Genomic DNA, 24,021 nt, shown 5'->3' with positions numbered 1-24,021 from the left:
CAAAGTCCCACCAGGGCAAACATTTGCAATCTCCCCAGGAAGCATTTTATCCAGGGCAGGGAGGCCTATGGAATTTTAAAAGGCTGCAACTCGTGTCTTTGAAAACCACCAGCGTCTTCGTCTTCGTGTCGGTGTGGGATGCTCTCTCCGCCGGGGGTACTTTTCCATCTGTCCTCCTTGTTCCCAGCAAAGCCCAAGGCCTGTGGGCAGCTGTCAAGGCGCTTTGGACCAAGGGTGGTGCTCTGTCCCCAGTCATCTCGGGCAGAGGCTGCAGGCTGGCAACTGCGACCTGGACCTGGCCCCCCCGGGTGCATCAAGTACCTGTTCTCAGTTGCTCAAATCAGGAGATTTCACCTAGAAATGCAGATTCACAGCTGCCCGGGCCCATTCTTCCCTGGCCAACTGCCTCGGGCCAGGGGCAGCTGTACCCGTGTGCACGGTCATCAGTACAGCATTTGAATTCTTTGCAAATAATTTATGGGGGCAACATTCATACAACATAAAACTGACCATTTTCAAGTGGACAATTAAGTGGCACTTGGGCTATTCACAGTGTTGTGCCAACCTCTGGCACAACACCACGAAGGGGTCACCAGTTGTCATCAGTGTTGTGACCACCATCTCTGGCTAGTTCCAAAGTGTTCAAGGTTCATGTGCGTTGTAGTGTGTCATGGCTGAATCACGTCCCATCACAGGTTTGTTCATATATTACAGCCATCTACCACCAAGTCACACAGCAACCCCATGGCTGGCGGGCCTTCACCCCTGCCTCACCTGCCTGCTCTGGGCCTGTTCCCTCTTCCACTGGCCCAGCTAGCTCTCTGCAACCCCGTGGGCTACAGATTAGCAGCAAACATCCTCCCAGGAGCAGGGTCTCCACTGGGTGGCCACTGAGCAACTACTGGCCAGTCCCTGCCCTGGCCGCCCCCACGTGCACTCACACACACCTATGCACATGCGTGTGTCTGCAGTGTAACAGCCCCATTATGCAGTTTGGCACTTTGCTGGGCTTCTCTTAACAATGAATCTTGAAGGTCGTTCCATGTCCGCACAGAGGGAGTGCCAGCTTCCCCTGTTCTTGCCTGCATACTATTCCACCGCCTGGCTCTGCAGTACCTAGTGGCGTAAGGCCCCTTGGCTCTGACCCCCACATGAGGCCAGCCCTGCCAGCACCCCTGTACTCAGCCTGGCCATGCCCCAGCCCTGTGCCAGCCTGAGAAGGAGGTCTGAGATGTCCTCTCTGCTCTCCTGGTCTCACACCTCCCAAGGCCAACACCTCATGTGCTCTTGTTTTTCCAACACCTGATGCAGCATTTCTACGCTATACATGTGGCTTAGATGCTTATTAATCACATGAGTGAAAAAAATGAATGCCTACTTTTTGCTCACTGTTTAAGGCCTGGTTCAGACACCACCTCCTCCAGGCAGCCCTCCCTGGTTACCCTAGGTGGTGTTAGGCCCCTTACTCTCATCGCAGCACTTCTGCCCTCTTAGGGTGACTGTCAGTGGCCTCCCCACCAGCTACTATACCTCCTGGTGTTGCCAGGAGCTGGCAGGACACCCAGCAGAGTGGTGAATGGACAGCCAGGGAGCGCCGGGCACATGAAGAGGGGATAGACAGAGGCCAGCATCACCCGCATCGTCATTGACACCACATCTAAAGCACACCTGACGGGTTCAGGTTCCTCTGAGCCCCACAAGGTGAGGATGTGGGTGGAATCACATCTACTTTACCAATGAGGGAGCTGAGGCTCTGAGAGATTCAGCATCTTCCCAGAGGATACACAGTCCTAAGTCAGGGGGAGAGGTGGCTGACTCCAGCCTGACCCCAAGGCTCCAGCTCTTCTCCACTGCAGGCTTGCTCCCACCCTCCCATCAGAGCTGGAGGGGGACACACAAAAACAGAGCGTGCATGGATCTTAGGGAGCAGGATGAGGTGCAGGGCCAGGAGGCTGGGGTGGGGGCAGAACGGTGGGAGGAATCTCTCATGACCCCAGCAGGGAGGGTGAGGATGCGTGGCAGAAGGAGACGGGACCCTGGGGGGAGTTCTATTTGAACACACACTTTGTAAGCACCAGGGCCCTTTGGCAATGGGAGGAAAGAGGCTGGAGAAAAGAGCCACTCACTGGAGATGACCCCCCCACCAGCCCCTGCCCAGAGTGCACCTGCCCCCACCTCCCACACCCACCCCTCCCAAGGCTGGGGGCCGCCATGCTGGGCTGGCCACAAAGCTTGGGTTAGGATGTGCCCTCTCTCACCTCTCTATTGGGAGAATGGGAGGGAGAAAAGAACACATTCCTAAAGGGAAAGCTCTCAAGATGTTAAAAAGCTTCAGTGAAAGGACGAGAGATGAAAGCTGGGGGAGCCAGGGCAGTGAGGTGCACACACGAACACATTTCCATAAGGGGTCCCCACCAGTTGGCAACTATTTGGTCTTTGTCCCCTGGGCGCCCTCCTCCCCTGCTTTGTGATCAGCTGCCCGTCTTTCCCAGACTGGATCTGTGCTGGAGGCAGTGCTGGGGAGAAGGGAACAGGAAACAGGACCTACACAGACAGGGAACAGAGATTAGGAGCCTCCCCGTCATCTTGGAGGATCTAGATTCTACACAAGGTGATGAGATGACAAGCAAAACCAGCGAGAGGAAGCTCATTTCCACGATAAAAGCAAAGTGGAGGGGGAGGGGCAAACGTGAGAGCTGGGGGTGGAGGGAGGTCTGGGGTGGACCAGTGGGGGGTTCTGGCATCACCAAGGGGCACATGCAAGGGAAGCAGGGAGGAGACGAAGCAGGCTTTTGAGAAATGTGACTGTGGATGAAGGAGTGGATTCCTTTTGAAATACAAGTGAAAATCCAAATTCCATCCTAACCCTTTTTAGGTAACTACACTTCTCTGCGACGGTCTCTGGACCAGGCCACCTGGAACCCTGGCTCATATTAGGGTTCTATCGGCAAAGCCTGTATCACAATGAGGAAGTGACTTAATCCTCATCAAACTCAGAAAGGTTGGGGCTGTCGTTATCCCACATCAAAAATAAGGCAACTGAGGCACGCACAGGTCAAGTGAGTTGCCCCAGGTCACAGAGCTAGAAAGGGGCCAAGTCAGGACAAACCCCGGGTTTTCCTGACTCCAAATTTCAACCTCTTTTCTCTCTCCAGCTCTGCCCTTGGGGGAGGATCCTATGACACTGAATCGTCTCTTTTTCAGGGTTTCATCTTTCGAGCCAAATCTGAGTGAGGTTTGCTGTTTCCTCTGAAAAATCTGGCCTGACCTCAGGGCACCGCTGCCCAGTTACTGGCAAGAGTCCCCTATTGGCAGTGACCGGCTAGCAGGCAGGCTGCTCTGGGCATGACTCGGTGGAAACTCAGATAACTCAATAAAAGCTCTTATTTACCTTTGTGGTCAAAACACACAGGACAGTTTATAGATGTTGAATAGGATAATAGCCAGTGTTGGCATTGATGGGAGAATGGGCACCACGGGTCTGTGTTAGGAGAAGTTTAAATCTGTACCACCCTCTGGAGAGCTGTTTGGCGCTATGAATCACAGGTCTTAAAAATGCAAAGCCTTTGACCTAGCAAGTCCACTTCTAGGAACACAGCCCGAAGAAACAGTCCTGTGCACGGCACTGTTCTCACTCCCACCCTGACTGGCCTCAGACTGAGGCTCCTGGGGGCCAGTGCAGCTCACGTCCAGCAGATTACCCGGAGTATTTGTTCTTCCCGGACTTATTTTGCTTCCCTCAAAATGCAAGGGCATTTTGCCTATATTTTATTATTTTATAAATACACTTTTTGAGGGGAGATAACTAAGCTTTTTTATTTTTTTTAAATGGAGGTACTGGGATTGAACCTAGGACCCTGCGCATGTTAAGCATGCTCTCTACCACTGAGCTACACCCTCCCCCCTTGACTATATTTTAAAAGAGCATATAATTATGCATATAAATGTCTATTTATTTCATGGCTTGGCTTCCAATTCCAAAAGCAACAGAACTTTCAGTCTGGAGAGGATGTCAGGGATTTTCTAGCCCAAGATTTCTCAACGTGTGTCCCCTAGCAGGTTAAAGGGTCGGTGTGGACGGTCATGTGCATGATCAGATAAGCACGGGAAAATGGAACCCACGCTTCCCTGCAGGACTTCTCAGAGCCTTTGTCAGATGATGGGCATTGCTACCTCCACAAGGCAGAGAGCGCGTGGTATTAGTCTCCTGTGGCTGCTGTAACAACTGGCCACACACTAGGTAGCATAAAATAACACACATTTACTCCCTCACGGTCCTGGAGGCCTGAAGTCCAAAATCAAGGTGTTGGCAGGGACATGCTCCATCTGAGGGCTCCTGGGGAAGATCCTTCCTTGGCTCTTCCAGCCTCTGACAATGGCCTCAGATGCTCCTTGGCTCGTGACTGCATCCCTCCTGCCTCTGCCTCCGTCTTCACACTGTGTCTGTGTTTCATAAGCCTTAATTCTCCTCTTCTTATGAGGACACCGATCATTAGATTAGGGCCCACCCTCCTGTAGTCTGACCTCATTTTAACTTGATTACATCTGCAAAGACCCGACTTCCAATAAGGTCATGCTTACAGGTCCAGGCAGGTGTGAATTTGGGGGGCACAAAATTCACCCCAGGATTGATGGAAAGACCTTGGAGGCTTCTGAGTGGGGGAGGCACGGGAGCTGACCGATGTCAGATTTTCTCAGGATCCCTCAGTCAGCTGCTTTGGGACAGACTGTAGGGGTGAGGGGGGCTCATGGGGAGAGCAGCGGGGGACCGCTACATGGTCCAGGTGAGAGCAGCTGGTGGAAAAGGCAGAGGCGGTGGAGGTGAAGAGGTTGGCCTCAGGCTGCATCTTGAAGGAGGAGCATTAGGTGACTCCGTGTTTGGATGTGAGACGTCAGAAGACAAGGCCTCAAGGATGGCCACCAGGTTTTCAGTCTTAGACGCTGGGGTAGCAGAGGGGCCCTCAGTGCAAGGAAGCCACTAGTTACAGACACAGTTCTGGGCAGAGGGAGGTGGATTAGCATGAGGGATGGTCCTCAGGTGTAGCTTGGACTTAAACGCAGAGCCGACACCCCACGCCGCAGCTCTTGTTTCCAAAAGAAAGTTCACCAAGATCTGTGTACACTGGCCACCCCTCCTGCCAGTCATCTCCCGACACTCCTGCCCCAGGGACCCGACACCCCATTCACACCCCACTTTCAGTCTCCCACTGCCTCCCTGTCAACATGGGACGCTGCCACTCTTGGAGCCTCAGTGTCCTCTTCTGAAATATGGCTTCCAGGGCTCAAAGGTGGTCCTGCTGTGGGTGCCCTCCCGGGCCCTGCGGCTCTGTGGAAGCAGGACCCAGCCCACATACACCATCCCCACAGGGCCTTCCCGGCAGCTGGGGTGTGCCTGGGGTATTCTAGGGAGGGGCGGGCTGGCCCTTCCAGGAGGCGGTGTCACCGTGGGCGCTGCCAGCAGACAACAGGGTCTGCACAGTGCAGAGTGGTCCCTCGGGTGGTTTTCCGTGGCTGCGCGGCTCGGGCTGGGCTGACCAGTTGGGTTCAGCGCATCCTGCGGGCACAGCCTCAGGCCTGGAACCCGTTTCTGTTCCGTTGGGGCTGCGGGCAGTTTATGCTCATGAAAAAGAGTCGCGCTGCCCAGGTTGAAGTCACTTGCCAGCCCGCCACCCCGCAGTGTCAATTCTCAAGCTCGCCACATAGCAGGTTACGGAGCCACAGTCAACTGTCCTAATTTGAGCTCCGAAATGTCTGTGGACCTCTCCCTTTTGCCGGGAATTTAAAGGACTTGGTCCAACCTCTGGGCAAAAAGGAGGCTGTCCTACATTCCAGGCAACCGCCTGGTCTGGGCAGCAGGAGACGTGGGTGTGAACTGCTGAGGAATTTCTCAGGCCAGGTGTCAGGGTCTCAGAGGCTCAGTTTTCCCATCTGTGAAATGGGATATCTCTCCCACGTGTTCCCAGCGCTGGGGTGGCTCAATGGCTTTCGGGCTTTGCTCTGTGGAGAACCCTGGATGAGGGTAGGAGGGAGGGGACTCTGAGCGCTGCTTGCTCTCTTCCATCCCTTCCTGCCTCAGCCAGAACAGCTCTGGTTGGTCTTCCAAGTAAACATTCACTTGAAAATATTCCTTGAAATAAGAGATGTGCAAAACCCACTGCCCAGCAGTTCAGGATCTCATGGCTCTGATGTCCAGTTCAGGGCCTCTTGGGCTGTCAGAGGCAGGAGGGCAGAGGGAGCTGGGGCACAGCTGGGGCCTGGCTCTGTCCACCTTCCTTTCCAGCCCTTGGGGAGCTGTGCTCCTCTTTTATCAGTCACGTGATGCTGGGTGAGCTGCCAATCACAGGGCCCCACCCCTGAGTGAACAAGTGATCCAGGCCCAGCCAATCACAGAACACCTGCCCTCTGGCCACAGTGATAGTGCCAAGGCACAGCCATGTGACTAAGGCTGGCCAATCAGGGTCCTTCCCTGGAACATCTATATTCTGAAACAGGAAGAGAGATGTTCTTCCTTTTCTTTTTTCATCAAGCTAGAGGACCTAAGCCTGAGGCTATGAGCACCATGTTTCCCACTGCTGGGAGAAAACCTGTTTAAGAGAAAATGAGGTCCCCACAGAAACCCCAAGATGGGGATAGACAGAGACAGAGTGAGATCTCATGGCACTGAAGTTCCTGGTTACAGCCTTCATGGCTCCCAGAGTGGCCTTTGGCTGGAAGCCTCTTCTGGCTGGAGTTTCTGTCACTGACAAACACAGCATTCTGGCCTGACCCAAGACCAACGGGAAAGGTCGGGAAAGCTCACTTGGCAGTAAAGCTCCCAGATGGATCTTTAAGCTCTGGAGTGTAAGTGTAAGTACAAACTTTGCTTTTTATTTACTTATTTATTTAGTGGTGTCCTTCCCCTAAGAAACTAAACACAGTTTGCAGCACTCAGACAGCACTGGAGACCGGCTCAAGGGGTGGAGGAAGGGGAGGCAGGAGCAGCAGGCGCAGGCTGAGCCCATTTATGTGGGACGTGACCGTCGGCACCAGCTGTGCTCCAACCCTCCTGATGGTGAGCAGACTCTAAGAGTTTAAGTGCCCCCTCAAAATCACACACAGGGCATGGGAATAAGGCCCTGACCCAGAACCAGCTCTTTTAACTCCAGAGCCCATGTCCCCAGACTTCTGAATTTCACAGAAATTCAGAAAAAAATCGTTTGAGAACCTACAAAGGATCAGTAAAGTTCCATGTCCATCTCTCAGCAACATCCCTTCAGAGAAAGACAGTTTTAATCCCCAACAATAAAGGAAAGACATAAACTGCAAGTAAAGGCCAGTCACTGCATTTGGATATGTTCAGTCTGATTTTCTCATGTTTCCTCCGAGCGTTGACTACTGGGAAATGGGTGACAGCAGGCAGTGGGTGTGTGGGTGTCCTGGGGCCACCGTAACGAAGTGCCACAAACTAGGGGATCTTAAAACAGCAGAAATGTATAGTTCTGGAGGCCAGGAGTCTAAAATCAAGGAGTGGGCAGGGCCGAGCTCGCTCTCTGAAGGCTCCAGGGGAGGGCCCTTCCTCGCCTCCTCCATCTCCTGGTGTTACCGGCAATCTTTGTACTTTCAGGGCTTGTGTACGTGTCACTCCAATCTCTGCCTCCACTGTCACCTCTCCTTCTCCCCTGTGTGTCTGTATAAATTCCTCTCTTATAAGGGCACCAGGCATTAGATTAGGGCCACCCTAATCCAATGAACTCAACATGATTATATCTGCAAAGACCTTATTTTTTGTTTTATTTAAATATTTTAGTAATTTGGGGGGGGGCAATATCTTTTCCCACTAACTCATATGAATTCATCCTCTGTCTGGTGCATTCCTTTTTTTTTTTTCCCTAATGGAGGTCCTGGGGGTTGAACCCAGGACCTCGTGCGTGCCAAGCACGTGCTCTACCACTGAGCTAATTCCCTCCCCTGCAAAGACCCCATTTCTAAAGCCCCATTCACAGGTTCCGGGGGTTAGGACTGGAGCAGATCTTTTTAAGGGACACAATCCAAGCTGGCAGAGTGGGCCAGCATCATGAGGCATCCCCACTCCAACGTCCTTCCCCTGCTGACAGCAAAGTGCGAAAAAGGCTGAGCCAAGGGACAGTTCCCTCCCAGCTCTGGGAGGAGGGTTGGACTGCCAGGGACAGCTGGGGACCCCTGGCTGTCTGACCTTTCCTCACATGTTTCCCTTCCAAGGAGGTCACCCAGCTGCCCACTGGCAAAACCAGGCCGGGACACAGAGCTTTAGTGCTGGGCCAGGGCTGGACCGTGACCTGAACGTCTTCTTGGGGAAGGCACTCAAGGCCTCCGCCCCAGGCCAGGAAACAGGTCAAGCCAAGGGGGAAGATTTACAGCTGTGGGAAATTCACACCTTGGCCTTTTGGATGGCAGGAGGGTTTGACCTTGACATGAGGGCCCCTGTGTGACTTCCCAGGCCACATGCAGAGACACAGCTGCAGCCACCATCCTGGCCTGATCCTTGGTCCTCTGGACAGGGACCAGAGTTGGCTCACAGGCTCTCTGGAGACTGACATTGCCAGGGGACTTGTCACCTGAAACTCCGTGCTTCTGAGAGGGGTTGGTGACCAGCTTGAAGCCACACAGCAATCAGAACTGATGTGAGAGGCTGCCTCCCATTTCTGCCAATGAAAGCCTTTTACCCACTGAGATGGCACCTATTTTTGCCCTTGGGAACCCAGGGTTGAGTTTACAATGGTTTTATAGAACATTGAGGAAGAAAACATCACCCACTTAGCAGCCAGACCTGTGGGACACCTGATGTTTGGGAAAAGGTGAGAGAGAGGTCACAATGACTCAATGCCTACTGTGCACCATGAACTTCAAAGCTCACCTCCTTGCCCTTCTTACCTGTGAGCAGCCGAGGCCCAGGATGGCTGAGTCAGCCAAAGGGTTCCCATCCCTTCTCAGGCCCTCTCAGGATGTCAGTTCATCTTGCTGAGCCTCAGCTTCCTCACCTGTAAAATGGGATCACAAGCTCAGTGTCACAGGTGGTCATAAGGATTAGGGAGCCCATCCCAGGAACGGGCACACAGTAGGTGCTCAAGAAAGGTGAGGCTCTGATTTGTTATTGCTGCTGTAATACATTCCACACACTTAGCAGTTTCAGCAACATACACTCGTTATCTTCAGTCTGGAGGTCATTCAACCCAGGTCTCAAGGTGTCACGGGGCCAAGTTCCCACTTGGGGGTCCAGAGGATGGGCTATTCCCAACCCTTTCCAGTTTCTAGCCAGGGCCGGCATTCCTCAGTTCATGGCCCCTTTCTCCACCAACACTGCATCCCTCTGACCTCTCTTCCACCGCCTCGGCTTTCTCCCACTGCAGCTGGGAAAGGGTCTCTGATTTCAAGGACCCACATGATTCCAGATAACCCAGAATCATCTCCACATCACAAGGTCCTTAACTCAATCACATCTGCACAGTCCCTTCTTCCCATGTCAGGTCACATATACACAGGTTCTGGGAATTAGGGGGAGGGCATCTTGGCTGGGGTGGGGGCAGGGGGCGGGCCTTACTCCGCTGACCACAGGTGAGTTGAGTTGAATTCCACAGAGCAAGAGATGCCTGGGCTGGCCTTGGCAGTTCTTTTTTGGAAGAAGACGATTCCACTAAAACCAGCTCATTCAAGGGCCTTTCCTATCCCTGCTGTTTCTGACTCTCTTCAAAGAGGCACTGTCTAGCCAAGGAGACAGGCTCAGGGCTGCCAAAACTTTGCTTCAAAATAAACCCAACTAGGAAATTTCCACGGGACCAGGCCATTTTCTCCCCCTACAAACCAGACTGAAATCCCAAACCAAGCAGGGCCTGTTGCAGAAAGACCATCAGACTCCAAGTTCTTCTGAGAATGGGGTTTTTGTCGTTGTTTTGGCATTTTTCCCCCCTGGCAAACTAAGTCGCACTAGCTGTACTATGCAGGCAGAGTGAACTAGTTTAGGATATCACCCTCAACTTAGGAAAGGGTTTTACAGTTCTCATCCTCAAAAGGACCTAATCTGTCCCACCACCCAGCTTACATTCTCCAGGATTCCTCGTGTTGCCTTCAAAGAGCGCTCAGCTCTTCTGCAAGTTCTGCACATGTGCAGGGAACAGATTTTATGCCAACACTGAGGCAGGCACGTAAACCCAACTTGCCTAACATACAGCATCTTTTGATTTGCTGTGATTCATCCAGAAAGTCACTATTTACAACAGGCTCAGCATCGGAGGCTTTTGCCTGGAAGAGATGCACTTGTTTTGGAGTTCAAAACAGGTTGACAGGGACATCATCATCTCAGGAGTTCTCCCAACAGTTCTGGGGTTCCCACTTTCCTGATGAGGAAACAGGGTAGACAGGGAGGGGCCTTGGTCATGGTCACTCAACTGATAAGGGACAGGGCTGGGTCTGAAGCTGGGTGCTCTGACTTTCAGATCGTCCCAATTTCCTGCGGCAGTCAGTACTCCTTCTCCCTTGTGAGACTGTGATAGGGTAAGAAATATATATTTGGTCTTTGTCCTGCTTCCTGGCACAAGAGCTCCTAATACTTGTGTAATTTCCTGATATAGGAGACAGGAGAATCTTTGGTTATTCTTAACACGCCCCTCTCAACCATACCTGAGTTTATGCTGATGAGGTGACCCCTGGTGGCCCCCAAAGAGCCTCAGCGTGGGGGACTGGTGGTGGGAGAAGCCACCCATGGGATTAGAGGGTTGGAACTCGCAGCCCCATCCACGACCTCCAGAGAAGTGATCGGGGGGAATCACCAACAGCAGATGATTTAACCAGACATGCCTATGTAATGGACCTCCATGACAACCCTTCTGGGTTGGGGAACGTGTCCATGCATCACGAGGGTGGTATACCCCCAACTCCTGGGGGACAGAAGCTCCTGCACTTGGGACACTTCCAGACATCCCACTATGAACTTCTTCGTCAAGCTGTTCATCTCTGTCCTTTATAAGAAGCTAGTAAATGTAAGGAAACTATATCCCTGAGTTCTAGGGGCCATTAGAGCAAATTATCGAACATGAGGAGTTCCCTCCCAGGTGATTCAAATGCGTAATCAGTTGTGAGAACGACTCTCCAGGCCAATGGTTCTCCACTGGGGGCAGTTTTGTCCCCCAGGAGACATTTGGCAACGTCTGGAGACATTTTTGGTTGTCACCACTCAGAGCTGCGCTAACAATATCTCATGGAGAGAGGTTGGGGATGCCACTAAACACCCTACAGAACACAGGGCTCCCCTGGCCCCAGCACACACACATACACACAAACAAGGAATCAGCCAGATAATGGAGGTTCAGACCCTATTGTGGCCATTACTCACGACCAGACGCATGAATAACCCACCTGCATGTAAGCTGCAGCTCCCAGGTCCTGCTTGGAGGGGTGGGACAGGCCGACGGTGCTGAGGCTGAGACGTTTGCTCACTCTGGCTGACCCTGGAGAGGGCAGCCTGCCCTGTGGAGAACATGGAGTCTGCATTCGAGCTGACCTCAGCTGTGGATCTTCAGCTGAAGCTCCGAGGCCACCTCTCCCCACCCCTTCAGTCCTCTCTTCCTGAGGTTGTTGGCTCCAGGGAGACAGAAAGCCCTCAGAGGATGGGGACTATGTCTTAGCTGTTGCTGCAGATGTTTGATAAATGAACAGCTGCACTGGCTTCACAGCCCATCCTCTGGCCCCAGGTAGCGCTTCCAAGCGGCACTGTGCAGGGAGCACTGAAGTGACTGCCTGTGAGACATGGATACAAAGTTCCAACGGCAAGCTTCCCACCAACTCCATCCCTAGGGGACGTTTAGTGGCGTCGCAGTGGCAATCTCATGGGATCCGTGTGTGATGGAGACTGGTGAGCTGTTCACCACCCCCATTTCCTCTTCCTCCGGGACACACAGCTGGACATCTCCCAGCATCCCTTGCAGTCAGGTGTGATCACGTGATGGAATTCTGACCAATGGGGTTTGGGTAGAAGTCACATGTTCCTCTTAAAACCCTCCCACATCAGCTCTTCCCTGCACTGTCCCTACCCACCAGCAGGAAGCAGAAGGCTCCCGTGGGGTGGCTGAGAATTCCCTGCATTCAGTTCCCAAACTGCCCCATGGAAAAGCCGCCCACTTAACGTGCTCTGCATTATCTAGTGGAAAACAAACTTCAATTGCATTTAAAGTCTTTGAAATCAGGAGACTTGCCTGTTACAGCAGCTAAAGTGCCCTTAACTAGTAAAACATGCTTCTGTAAATTGGGGTGGGGGAGGGATCAGGTTTCAGTCCCACTCCCGGTTAAGATCTGATTCCTTCCTCCAAAATGCAGAATGAGGAAGAGGATGCCGAGTTTGCAGGAAAAGCACAGCTGCCAAGGAGACCAGTGAATAACCTGTAACTTGTGAGCACTGGGCTGGCACTTCCCAACCTGTGCAGTGGGGCTGTCGAGATACACGTGATGACTCAAATGTGCAAAAATGAGTGATCATTCTTTGCTCTCGTTTTCAAAATATATATAATGTTTAACTTATTTACACATACGTATTAAAAATCATATTAGAGACTTTAGAAATACCACTGTTTCCTCCTCTTACATTTTAGGAAATCATTCTATGCAAACTGTCCTCTGGCTTTCCCACCACAGCTTTGTCATCCTTAGAGCCACGCTGCTCTTCTGTCACTTGCATTACGATATCTGAGTTGTGGGACTCTGAATCCGGATGTTACTGTGATCACTCCTCAGCTTGGCAGTTTCCTGATCCTCGTTCATGGTCACTGTGCCCCTTACAGTGGTGACCCCTTCCCCCCAGGAGCTGGCCAGACTGCCCTCTCAGCCCTATTCCACATTCCCCTCTGGGGCACAAGGAACTTCTCAAACCCAGCACGCCCCACATGAGCCTTGGGAGGCAGGGGTCTTCTCTCAGGCCCCACAGTCTGCTGTTTCTGTTCTGCCGTTTGGGGCAGTGATGCTGGGCTGTGAGGTCCTGGGCCTCTTTGCCTTCAGATCGCCTCCTGGCCCTTCCCTTTCTCTGCCTCATAGCATTCCTAAGAGCTGCATTTCTCAGGGGATTGGGTCAGCCGAGTGGAGCCAAAGGAAGGCTGTGGAGAAGTGGGGTGCTCCCTCCTCCCCTCACAATGACACTCCTGATCTCCTCCTTAACTCCTACACTTCCTCCTCCTCCTGTGTCTTCAGCCCCAGAACCAAGGTGGCATCCTGTGGTTACTGAACTGCAGGTCACTTCACAGCTCTGTTGGGCTACTCAGCCGTTCCATCATCTGCATTACCAATTCCCTGCATTCAGTTCCCTTTGCTGAAATGCCCAGGGGGTGTCTGTTTCATGGGCTAGCCCTTGATTATTACTGGGCTCTCTGCCATGGGCCCCTTTACAGGCCCACTCAGGGGAAGGGGAAAGGCTGCATGGGGCCTCCATCTCCTTGGGGAGGGCTGCAGCCAGGCTCCATCTCTCCCGCTTGCCCCACTCCCCACCTCTTCCTCTCCACGTGCTTTTCTCTTCCGTTGGCTGCCTCTTGCATCCCCTTCAATCTGAGTCACACTGAGCTCAGTCTACACATGTGGAAGAGAAAGCCCAGTTCTGGGAATTCCAGGAACGTTTACTCACACTTGAAAGCCCGGCTTGCAAGACCACTGTCTCACCAAGGATTAAAAAAAAAAAAACTCTAAAAAGTTCTTTTCCTGATCAAAGCTGAGTGTTTACACCTTTGTATTCATTCTTCACCACCCTGAGCAGTAAGCCACATTGCGTGGCCTGGCTGTGACAGCCGAAGGGGTGCTGATGAGGGCACCCTAAAAGAAAATTACTGAGCTATTTTATAATCTTCTCCTATAGAAGTAAAGCCAGGAGCCAGCAAGGAATAGCACACATTCAGGGGAGCAAACCTTCTGTAGAAATCGGTGAATCTGTGGTTGTGGCTATGTGCCTGGTCTCTCCTGAAGGGCAGAGATACTGGTGATTGGGAAGGGAAATGAGGTTCCCGATGAGACGGAGGTTTGAGTCCCTGACCACCCCTTTGGCACTGTCAGACTTTCCAAAAATGAAGGAAGGAAAATATCTCCCCTCCTTTTCCAAAAAGCTCAGTTGGCCCAATTCATTCTGTCTGAAAATAAAGAAAAGCAGCGGATAAACGTCTCCTGCATGAAGCTGTCCTTTGAGGAAGAACCCAAGCTGTGACTCATCACCCGCCTGTGATAAGCATTTGCAGCTTTAACAGAAACCGGCCACAAGCATGCAAGGGAGGGTAGGGGCAGCCGCCGCCAGGTCCCCTTCCTCTGGCTGCTTGGGGTTTATCTGTCTTCAGTAATGCGGGGGATTAGAGCTGCTGTCACTCCATCGCCTCTCCTTGGGTCTGTCTGTCTGTCTGTGCAAACACTCCCAAGCACACACCCATGCGAGGTCTGAGATTACCCAGGATAGGTATGGGAAGGTAGTCAGGACCCCACCCCTCCCCGTGCGGGACGTCTGAAGTCAGACTCAGACCAGGCACCCGGTGGAGAAAACCCAGGCCAGCCAGACCTTTTGTCATTTGGGTCTGCTCCACACAGTGCTGGCAGGTCCGTCTGGTGTCTCCTGGACAGCATGGCTTGGTGACATGCCATCTTGGAGGCTGGCTTCTGTGAGCTGGGTCCACTAGCATTAACAGGGCAGGCAGTCTTAGCAGGATTGTCTCTCCAGGCCCTGCAGGGAAGGCTTAGAACCAAGCCCAGGACAAGTCCTGGCCCCAAGCACTGAAGTTGCCACTCATCGCACGGCCACCAGAGGGCGCGTCGAGCATCTCCACTCCCTTCCCAAGACCTTTCATGACTCCCCGTGGCTCTTAGGAGTCAGGCCAGCTTCATAACCCACTTACAAGGCTGTATTCCTGCAGACCTTTCCAGCTTCATCTTACTCTCCATGCACTCTGCTCCAGCAGTGATGGCTTCCTCCCAGTCCTGGAAGGGGACACATCCTGTGTCCACAGGGCTTTTGCAATCCCTCTGCCCACATATCAGAGGCTATTGTGTTCACTTTCACCTAGAGAACCCCAGTCCTCATTTAGCTTTCACCTTAAGCACCAGCTCAGCTGCAAAGGGAGTCCTTCCAACACCCAATGAGGATACGTGGCCCTGTTGGCCCCCGGGCACTCTGCACTTTTGGGCAGCAATTGCCATAGAAGCAACTAAATTATTAATTCTGTCGTGCCTTGTCCACTGTCTGCCTCCGCAGCTAGACCGTCAGTGTCTGAGTCCACCCTGTTCACTGCTGACCCCCAGGCCCACACAATGCCCTGCAGTGATGGTAGACATTAGTGCCACTCACTGAATATTTCTGGACCTCACTCTTTGGGGTGCCTGGTAGGGTTGCATTTTCCACCCTCTTGTGGTGGGAACATGTCACTGCCCAAGTAAGAGCATTTAATTGCCAATGTGACCCTCGCAGGGCAGTCCAGATGGTGGCTGCTCCTTTAGCTGGGGTCCCTTAGTGCCTGCAGACCTCTCCTGCCCCCTGTGAGGGACCTGGATAAGAAGCAGCCCTGCCACCTGACCCATCACCTGCTCCTCACATAGAAAAACCTCAGAACTCAAACACACACACAAACGTATACACTCACACCCCAATACACCCAGAAACACATAGATATACACAGACACACGTGCCTGGACATTCCCACCACCTGGAAAGTGCCCAGCACACAGTCAGTACTCAGCAAGTATCTATTTAGCAAAACAATAAGTCATTAAATGAGTAAATTACTAGATCAAGTTCATGCTTACTATGCCAGGGGCTGGAGGAAACCTCAAAACACAGTGTCTTGGGCGTTCAATTGACCACATACCTTTCTGACCAAGGTGAGGTGGAATTAAAGTATGATCAAGACAAAAGAGCCAGTCTGGCCAAGCTACCCCTCTGGCCCTGCCTCTGCTGGTCCCACCCAGCAGCTGCCCTGCAGCCCGGCCGCACTGCTCTTCTTCTTGTAAAGAAGAAGTGAGCGCGGGCAGGCGGAGGGCAGGAAATGGCTTACAGATGGCAGGTGGGCCAAAGGCAGCTAAAAATGGGCCAGTGCAGGGGGTCATTTAAAGGCTCAGTAGGATGAAAGCCCGAGCTGGCCCAGCCCAGGCTACAGCTGAGCAAGCAACAGACAGGAGGCGTTCACGGCGCTTTTTTGGGCTGGACAATGTCTTTTTAAGTGGAAGCGTCATTGGCTTTGAGAAGAAGACTCAGTCCTTGAAGAGAGGCCAAGGCTTTCCCTGGCCAACAGCCTCAGCAGCACATGGGCTGACCCAACTAGGATACCAGCTCCTGCCCGGTATTAGGAAGTCTGGGGGCCTCAAGGAGTCCCCAAAATGGGGCAGAAGTTTTGGCCCAGGAGGAGGCAAGATGCACGATTCCTCCCTTCTCTCTTCCTTTTTGCCTTCTTGCTGTCTTGTGTTTCGTCCTCCCCGTCTCTCGTTCTGATTTTTCTCTTTCACCAAATATTGATTAAATGCCTCCTGTGTTCCAGATACTCTACTTGGCACTGGGATTCAGCAACGAGTAAAAAGAATAGAACAATCTGCCTTTGTGGAGCTTACATTTTAGTGAGAGCAACAGACAGTAAAATAAGTAAAAATAAGTCTTAAAAACACGATATGGAAAACAAAGAAGAAAGGGAAATGTAGTCTGGGGGCGGGGGGCTGTAGAACTCTTAGCTAGGGCAGGCAGGGAAGGAAGATCTCACTGGGCCGGAGGTGAGGATGTAAGATCACTGGAGAAGGGTATTCCAGGCAGAAGGCACAGCAGGTGCAAAGGCCCTGAGTCAGCAGTGTGCTGGGTGTGTTAGAAGGACAGCAAGGAGGCTCACACTTATCCAATTCCATTCTCTGGATGGTCGCAGATGCCTCCTCTCTGTCCTTCGTGCTTCCAGGTTCTCTCTCTCTGCCCTGAGGATGAGTTACGAGTGTCTACTTCATGTACAATGCTGTGCTCCCTGCTGGGGATATGGATGGGAAACTGACTCAGGGCCTGCCATCAGGGAGGCTACAGTCTAGTCCAGATACTGAATGCTGGCAGCTCGTGGGCTCCCCTTGACCAAAAACTTTCTGTGGTTTGGCCAGCATTGAATTTAAAAAGAAATTGGTAACTTTTAATTTCAGTATAATTTCAATCTCACCACAAAGTTGTAAGAACAGTACAAGTACACTCCCGTGTATTCTTTATGCAGACTCACAAATTATTTCAACGATGCCCTGTGTCCTTCATCATTCGTGCTCTCTCTACATGTACGGCCATCAGACCCTTTTACCCTTAAATATTTTGGTGTGATGGAAGCAACCTAAATGTCCAGAGAATGGATGACTGGATAACAAAAATGTGATATATATATGTGTGTGTGTGTGTGATCTACATAATATATAATATATGAAATTAATCAGCCTTAAGAAAGAAGGAAATCAGATGGCCAAGAAGCACATGAAAAGATACTCAGCATTGCTGTTAGAGAAATGCAAATCAAAACTACAATGAGGTGTCACCTCACATCCGTCAGGTGCGATGTACACAGGGCTCACAGCCAATGCTGGGATGGGGCTGACTTCGAGCCCTGTCCATGGGGGAACTGGCACGTCCCCCAGGGCTTCCGGAGGCTGTGAGGCTCTCCTTGTTGTGAGCTGACCTTTTCCCCCGCCCCAGGGTGGCCCTGTTCTCTCATGGCCTTTTCAGACCAGGTATTTGGGAACAACTCAGTGGGGCAGTTCCGGTTTGGGGTTTTGTGGGGTCAAGATGCAGGGAGCTTGATTGCAGGAAGAGGCTCCACTCATCTGGCCACCATGCTGGTGTTAGTGGTTGGCGGGAGACCTCAGGCCCTGTCCCCAGGCTGCTAGAGTGACCTCTCAGCCTGGTGGCTAGCTTCCCCCAGGACCTACCCTTAGAGGTGGCACAGCATCGTCCCACGATGCTCTGTTGGTAAGAAGCGAGACTTAAGTGAGTCTGGTCCACACTGAAGGGGAGGGAATTAGCCTCCACCTTTAAGAGGGAAAAGGTCAAAGAAGGTGTGGACAGATGTGGGCTTCTGGAAAAGTTAATACAGAATCAATTTATGATTACCTCCCTCTCCCACCACAGGTATATACTTGGAAGAATCGAAAGCAGAGACTCAAAACCCATTCACGCAGCACAAGTCACAATAGGAGAGGTGGAAACAGCCCAAGGGCCCGTCGACCGATGAAGGGATAAACCAAATGTGGTCTGTCCTGACAGTGAGATGGACTTCGTTGTATGAGAGAATGAGTCGGTCATACACACGACAACATGAATGAACCTTAAACACCTTATGCCATGTGAGAGAAGCCAGACGCAGAAGGTCACATATTGTGACTACTTTATGTGGAATGTTCAGAAGAGACAAACCTATAGAGACAGACAGGAGATTGGCAGTTGCCAGGAGCTAGGGTGGATGGAAAGAGGGAGAAACCTCGCAGTGGGTGCAGGGATTTATTTTGGGGTGATGGGAATGTTCTGGAACAGACAGACATGGTGGTTTACACACTGTGAACATGCTGAATGCCACCGAGGTGATCACTTTAAGAGGCTTAATTTGATGTGATGTGATTTCACCTCAATAAATTATTTAAAAAACAGCAAGGTCCTACTATAGAGCACAAGGAACTAAATTCATACCTTGTAATAACCTATAATGGAAAGGAACACGAAAAAGAATATATAGAGAGAGATATAGCTATATATATATGTATCTATCTATCTATCTATATATCTGAATCACTAAGCTGCACACCCAAAACTAACACAAGATTGTAAACTGACTATACATCAATTAAAAAAATTTTAAAAGCTATTTTAAAAACAAGACAAAAGAACCCAGTATAGTGGGCAAGACTGAACTCCGGAGAGACCAGCTGGGGCTGCTGCCGTGGATCAGAGGAGGAGGGACAGGGGCAGAGGAGGGGCTGAGAGAACTTGGGATGTGCAGAAATTTCAAAAGGGCGGCACCCCCCCAATGGAGGAGAAGGATGAGATGCCCCAGATTCGGCAGGACATCATTTGGAGCACAAAGGCCCCCAGAAGCTTCTGGAAGGAGGCTGCTGAGATGTCTGTGTGTTGGGTTTGTGGTGCCAGAGGGCCTCCGTGGGGCGGAGGCTGCTCACGCGAGAGTCTTCCCCCAAGTGAGTCAGAGGGACGGCAGCTGACATCTATCAGGAATGTCAAGCCCTGTGTCCTGTCTTCTGGAAGCAGCCCTCCCCCCTACCCTGCATTCTGGGCCTGGGCCTCACAGTCAGAGTGGTCATGATCGGCTCCCAGCTCAGCCTGGCGGCAGACGGGGAGTGTGTCTGGGCTGGATGGGGGCGGTGGAGGTTGGGGCTCCCGTGGGCGGTGGGGGGCTGTGCTCCTGTCAAAGGCATGGCTGGGATCCCCTGAGCTGGGCCAACCCCAACAGCAACTTCCCTGGGGTTTGCAGCACTTGCCTCCAATCATTTCTTCTTTTCTTTTTCCTATTATTCTTCCTTTTTATTATTTTTTTTAATTGAAGCATAGTTGATTTATAATGTTGTGTTAATTTCTAGTGTACAGCAGTCATTCAGGTATACATACACATATATTCCTTTTCAGATTCTTTTTCATTATAGGCTATTGCAAGGTATTGAATATAGTTAAGTTCCCTGTGCTCTACAGTAGGACCTTTTTGTTTATCTATTTTATATAGAGAAGTTTGTATCTGCTAATCCCAAACTCCTAACTCATCCCCCACTTTCCCCTTTAGTAACCATAAGTTTGCTCTCTATGTCTGTGATTCGTTTCTGTTTTATAAATAAGTTCATTTGTATTTTTTTAGATTCACATAAAAGTTATATCATGTTATTTTTCTTTCTCTTTCTGACTTACTTCACTTAATATGATCATCTCTAGGTCCATCCATGTTGCTGCAAATGACATTTTTTAAGGCTGAGTAATATTCCATTGTATAAATATACCACAGCTTCTTTATCCAGTCATCTATCAACAGACATTTAGGTTGCTTCCATGTCTTGGCTATGTAAATAGTGCTGCTATGAACATTAGGGCACATGTATCTTTTTGAATTAGTTCCCTCCAGATATATGCCTAGGAATGGCACTGCTGGATCATAGGGCAAGTCTATTTTTAATTTTTTGAGGAATCTCCATACTGTTTTCTATAATGGCTGCACCAAACTACATTCCCACCAGCAGTGTAGGAGGGTTCCCTTTTTCTCCACAGCCTCTCCAGCATTTGACACTTGTGGACTTTTGAATGATGGCCATCCTGACTGGTGTGAGGTGATACCTCATTATAGTTTTGATTTGCATTTCTCTGACAATTAGCGACACTGAGCATTTTTTCATATGCCTATTGGCCATTTGTATGTCTTCATTGGAGAAATGTACGTTAAGGTCTTCTGCCCATTTTTTGGTTGAGTTGTTTGTGGGATTTGTTACTGAGTTCTATGAGCTATCTGTATTGCCTCCGTTCATAACTCTTTTGGGGCTGGAATTAGCCACTTGGCCGTCAGGGCCCCTTCCTTACCCCAGTTGGGGCAGGAATGCCGGGGAGGACCCACATGGGGACCCTCAGGGGCTGCTGCCTGCTCAGTGGGCCAGGCTGGGGGATACCAGCCCCTGGCCTTATGAGCACAACCTCACGGAGGGCAGGAAGGGAACTTATGCTGCTGTTTGTAAACCTCAGAAAGCCAAACAAACAGTCCCTCTAAGAAGCCAGGTCCGGGTTTATGGACATCTGGAAAACGTTAGCTAACTTCCCAGTCTCTGCTGATGCCTTTGGTGGTGAGAACGCAGCCCTCATGACACAGGCATGGGTCCAAGCGTGCAGAGGAGAGGATGTCCCCACAGGAGAGGGGACAGGGACAGAGCACAGCGGAAACTCCCCATGCCACAACCAGAGGGAGAGCCGAGAAGGCAGACCTCGCTGGGGTCCTGTCTGACGTGAGGACAGAATGGAGAGCATGGGTCTGCCTCCTGGTTGTCAGCCCAGGTGGCAGGGATGTGTCTAGCTGGTTCACATCTGTCCCTGCCCTGTACATGGCAGAAACAGGAAAGAACTTGTTGACTAAAGGGATGGATCATAGAAAACCCTTGAGAAAGGGTTTTTCTTGACTGCCTTGTTTCTTCTGTTGTAAGGGTATTCAGAGACATGAGAAGGACAGAATTTCTGACTTAGACATATTTTTGATGCTTTGAGGGAAAAGGAAGTAGAAACAAGCAGAAGCTACTTGTCGAGGGTGTAGTGGACCACTCTTCACATCTCTTTAGCCGCTCTTCAGCCTTAAGAGGCTTGTCCCCTGGGGTAGGCAGAGCCACTCACTGGACTAGGCTGTGGGTAGGAGGCTGCAGGGTCCTGTATCATTCCATAGAACTCCTTCCTGTGATGAACGAATGTAAACTGAGGTCTCAGTTTCCCACCTGTGGTCTGGGAACTGTGGTCCAGAATCCTCTCTGCCTAGGTTTTCTTCAAGCCAGCAAGGGTTGAAAATGGAGGTGTGCGTCAAAATGCAGATTCTTTACACCAGAAATTGACACATTGTAACTGAATATACCTCAATAGAAAATAAATAAAAAATAAAGATATGCCAAAAGGAAAAAAAATGCAGATTCCTGGGCTTTGCCAATTAAGGAGGTCTGGTTTGGGACCCCCAACAGGCAAAGGGTTGAGGAGATCAAGCTGAGGGGATGGTCTGTGGCCTCTCTAGGGAAGGTCCCCAAATCTGGAGGCTTGCGGTGGAGGACCTCCATGAACCACAATTCATTTGGACATCACCTCCCCCTGTCTTTGTGACTTTGCCAGAATGAAGATCCTTGGGAATCAGGGTGGCCCTCATTAGCATTTAGATAAGCAAAATAATCTGACTCAGCAACAGCCTCTCTGAAAGCCAGGTCTGGAAAATTTACCCAAGAAAAAAAAGTGCAACAAACAAACATGAAAAGAAAGGGAAAAGATGTTTTTTTTAAAAGGCTGGAACTAATTTGGGGGTTCAACCCAGCCGCCCACACAGATTCATTTCAGCTTTTCAAGCGTTATTCTATATGATTTATTTCCTGCAAAAGCATTTGACAACTATTGTGTCAATGGTTTCCATTTATTCTGGAAAGCCATCTGCTCCTACTTTGGGGAGGTCCGACCAGGCCCCAATTAAATCAAAATAACAACTGGTTTTGATTTGGAAAAATGAAACCCACAAGGAGACAGAAGAGTCAAATACAGGCTGATTCCAGAAGGAATCTTCAATTGGGAATGAGTTACCCAGGGCACCTCTAGGTCTAGGTTTCAGTCCTGCTGCGTGTCTTTGGGCAAATTACTTAACCTTTCTGAGCCCTGCTTTCCTCATCTGTAAAATGAGGGCAGTAGTTGGACCACCTCACAGGGAGGTTGTGAGCATTAACTGAGAGGGGCGAGGCACGTCATAAACACTTATGAATGGTGACAATTATTCTTATGAAACAGAAACACTGTAGGGGGAGGGTATAGCTCAGTGGTAGAGCGCATGTCAGTGGTAGAGCGCATGCTTAACATGCATGACGTCTTGGGTTCAATCCCCAGTACCTCCATTAAAAAAAGGAAAAATCAGAAACATTGGACTTTTTCTCACTACCCTTCATATGAAAGAGAACTAATAGCCCCAGCATCCATTTTGGGGCATGGAGGTGACTTTACAGAGGAAACAGGTGAAGGGTTTGTTGAAGGCTCACAGTCCGCTAAATGCAGGGCTGTCTTTTGAATTCAAAAAAATCCTTTCAGCTGAAAGAAAAGACATCCTCCTTTAGAAAAAAGTGGTTTGCCAACCTCATAACTTAGTCATTCTTTCATTGCTACGACCAAAAGAAAAAAATCTTGATTAAGCCAGTTCTGTGAAGCTAGTTGTTGGAAAAAAGAATTTTCCGTAAGTAGATATTGAGGCACGATGAAATTCAGGTGTTGGAAAGGCAGTTCCAGAAAGGAGTGGGAGCAGATTTCTCATGCATGCTGGGGTCTGGGGCAGTTAGGAAGAAGGCTTGGATTTTGCCTTGGTGTGAGGAGGTGGCTGTGGGAGGGCAGGGTTGCTCACCGCCTTGCACAGCTCCTGGGGGTCTGTTATGCTCTGTCCAGTGGAGCTGAGCCCCAGCAGCACCAGTTCCTGGGATGCAATACAAGTAGAGCCTCCCGGTCTTGCCCAGAGCAGCTGGGGCCACCAGGCTGCCTCAGGGAGTCCACACCAACTCAAGCTGGCCGGCTTGGCCAAGGCCCCTGCGGGTCAGAGCCCAGGGAACAGCCGCCGCCAGCCTGGGAAGTTCATCAGCACATCTGGGCGCCTGGTGGCGAGGAGAGAGAGAGGCCAGGGGCTGGAGGCCAAGAGAGTGCTCTGAGGTCAGCATCGGCAGAGCCAGCAAGAGAGGGAGCAGGGCCAGACCAGGCCAGCAGCCCCTGCAGCCCCTGGGCTCCAAGCCAAGCCACGGCTGAGCAGGTCAGACTCAGCACAGGGATGCTGACCAGGTCTCAGGGAGCCCAGGGGTTCCCGGCAGTGACCCAGGCTGCTGCCTGAGGACACAGACTGCTTACTGTGGCTGTGACCTTGGTTGCCTCCCGTCAGGGAGGGGCAGGTGAAGGATCAGAGGGGGAGGTGGCAGTGATAAAGCAGCCGGGATGACTTAAGTGTCCGGGGAAGCACCCAGTGGTTCCAGCTTCTCAGCTGTGATGTCCACTCTGACACATAGCCAGGCTGTGCACAAGCGTGGAGAGGCCTCAGGTCAGGGACACCCTGACAAATTCCAAGAACCTTCCACACAAGTCAGGGCAACTCAAAGAGGTGGCTTAGCAATGCCCTCCCACCCCATATCCATTAGCTCCTCCGCCTTGTGTTTTCAGTTGGGTCCTCCAGTGTATAGAGGAGGTACTCCCAGGAAGCACAAGTTGGTGGGGCAGAAGGGAGGCGGGGCAGGGGAAAGATGGTAGAGTGGGCAACCTGCTGGGGACCCTATGACTTGGGGTGTGCCTTAGAGTTGTCCCATGTGAGGGGCAGGACTGGGGTT

General features: G+C 51.2%; 1 protein-coding gene across 3 annotated transcripts in view; it reads right to left on the bottom strand.

The window, feature by feature from the left end:
* CRISPLD2 (cysteine rich secretory protein LCCL domain containing 2) overlaps nt 1–24,021 on the bottom strand; it is a 111,891-nt gene that overhangs the window by 1,470 nt on the left and 86,400 nt on the right. For all 3 annotated transcript variants that reach the window (XM_032486916.1, XM_032486917.1, XM_032486918.1), the window contains 2 exons: nt 11,368–11,478; nt 8,890–8,996 (listed from right to left, as the gene is read on the bottom strand). The gene's annotated coding sequence lies outside the window, so the exon portion shown is untranslated. The remainder of the gene's footprint in view (nt 1–8,889; nt 8,997–11,367; nt 11,479–24,021) is intronic.

The sequence above is a fragment of the Camelus ferus genome, chromosome 9, assembly GCF_009834535.1.
Source record: "Camelus ferus isolate YT-003-E chromosome 9, BCGSAC_Cfer_1.0, whole genome shotgun sequence".
NCBI classification, from domain to species: domain Eukaryota; kingdom Metazoa; phylum Chordata; class Mammalia; order Artiodactyla; family Camelidae; genus Camelus; species Camelus ferus.
The sequence above is the reverse complement of the archived record's forward strand: the minus strand, read 5'-3'. Positions and strand labels throughout refer to the sequence as shown.